The following is a 1,731-nucleotide window of genomic DNA, read 5'->3' on the forward strand; positions in this document are numbered from 1 at the left end:
GGGGAAGACGTGGCGAAGACGCCCCCCTCCAAAGGCTCTGGGGAAGACGCGGCGAAGACGCCCCTCCCCAAAAGCTCTGGGGAAAACGTGGCGAAGACACCCCACTCAAAAGCTCTGGGGAAGACGCGGCGAAGACGCCCCTCCCCAAAAGCTCTGGAGAAGATGCGGCAAAGACGCCCCACTCAAAAGCTCTGGGTCTGGGGGAAGACGCGGCGAAGACGCCCCACTCAAAAGCTCTGGGGGAGACGCGGCAAAGACGCCCCACTCAAAAGCTCTGGGAGAAGACGCCTCTCCCCAAAAGCTCTGGGGGAGACGCGGCGAAGACGCCCCTCCCCAAAAGCTCTGGGGAAGATGCGGCAAAGACGCCCCACTCAAAAGCTCTGGGTCTGGGGGAAGACGCGGCGAAGACGCCCCACTCAAAAGCTCTGGGGGAGACGTGGCGAAGACGCCTCTCCCCAAAAGCTCTGGGAGAAGACGCCTCTCCCCAAAAGCTCTGGGGGAGACGCGGCGAAGACGCCCCTCCCCAAAGCTCTGGGGGAGACGCGGCGAAGACGCCCCTTCCCAAAGCTCTGGGGGAGACGCGGCGAAGATGCCCCTCCCCAAAGCTCTGGGGGAGACGCGGCGAAGACGCCCCTCCCCAAAAGCTCTGGGGAAGATGCAGCAAAGACGCCCCACTCAAAAGCTCTGGGTCTGGGGGAAGACGTGGCGAAGACGCCCCTCCCCAAAAGCTCTGGGGAAGACGGGCGAAGACGCCCCACTCAAAAGCTCTGGGGAAGACGTGGCGAAGACGCCCCTCCCCAAAAGCTCCGGGGAAGACGTGGCGAAGACGCCCCACTCAAAAGCTCTGGGGGAGACGCGACGAAGACGCCCCTCCCCTCAGTCCCCAGACACAGCTCTCTGCCTGCAGGACCCGTGTTAGTCCTGTGTGTGTCCTTCCCAGAAACTGAATGCCTTTACAGAAAACACACACGTAAATGTTCTTCCATGCTCCTGGAGCACAAATGGTAGCGAGTCGTCAACAGCGTAGAGCTCAAAGGCAAGAGAACGGAACACACTGCTTGGATGGATACGCACACGGGCTGAGGGAGCAGCCAGGAAAACACGTCTGCCGGTAAAGCCCTTGACCCTGGATTAGATGGAGTGTCCTCAGGTTTTTACTGCTATTAGGTTTTATAACTTATAAACATGATACACAAATTTCCTTCTACATTTCAAATCTAATATGAGAAAGGATGGTGAAGAGGGAACACTGGGATTGTAAAGGGACCGGCATTATAAGAGAAACGAGTTACTGGGTACCTCGTACTCACGGTTAATATAAAGAACAGAGAGGCCCTTGACTTTCAAAAAACTGCGATTTTCCCAACTTTTTCACTGACATCTTCATAAATCCTGAAAACGGCCACAGCTCACTATTTAAATCTATTTTCTGACACATCCTCTGTAACAAGGCCAGGTATTAGTGTCTAGCGATCATCAATATAAAATCTTTGAACTCTTCTGTACGCAAAATTCCAGTTTCTCTTATGTTCCTGTTGGCCCACTCGAAGCCTGAGCACTGCGGGAGAGGGGCATCTGCTCGCCTCCCCGGGAGGAGGCAGCCTGGGAATGGGGGTCCAGTCTCCCACCCTCGCACAGGGACTCGGCAGGCTGACGGCTGGCCTCTGCCAGCAGTCCGGCAGGCAGGAAGCAAGCAGGGGCCCTGAGTGGTCTCTCCCTCAGCCTGTTCTG

At 56.7% G+C, this 1,731-nt stretch overlaps 1 protein-coding gene across 1 annotated transcript in view; it reads right to left on the reverse strand.

Moving 5' to 3' along the window:
• TRRAP (transformation/transcription domain-associated protein) overlaps window positions 1-1,731 on the reverse strand; it is a 91,628-nt gene that overhangs the window by 64,498 nt on the left and 25,399 nt on the right. The window lies entirely within an intron of this gene.

Source organism: Bison bison, unplaced genomic scaffold (genome assembly GCF_000754665.1).
Source record: "Bison bison bison isolate TAMUID 2011002044 unplaced genomic scaffold, Bison_UMD1.0 scf7180017864223, whole genome shotgun sequence".
Taxonomy (NCBI): Eukaryota; Metazoa; Chordata; class Mammalia; order Artiodactyla; family Bovidae; genus Bison; species Bison bison.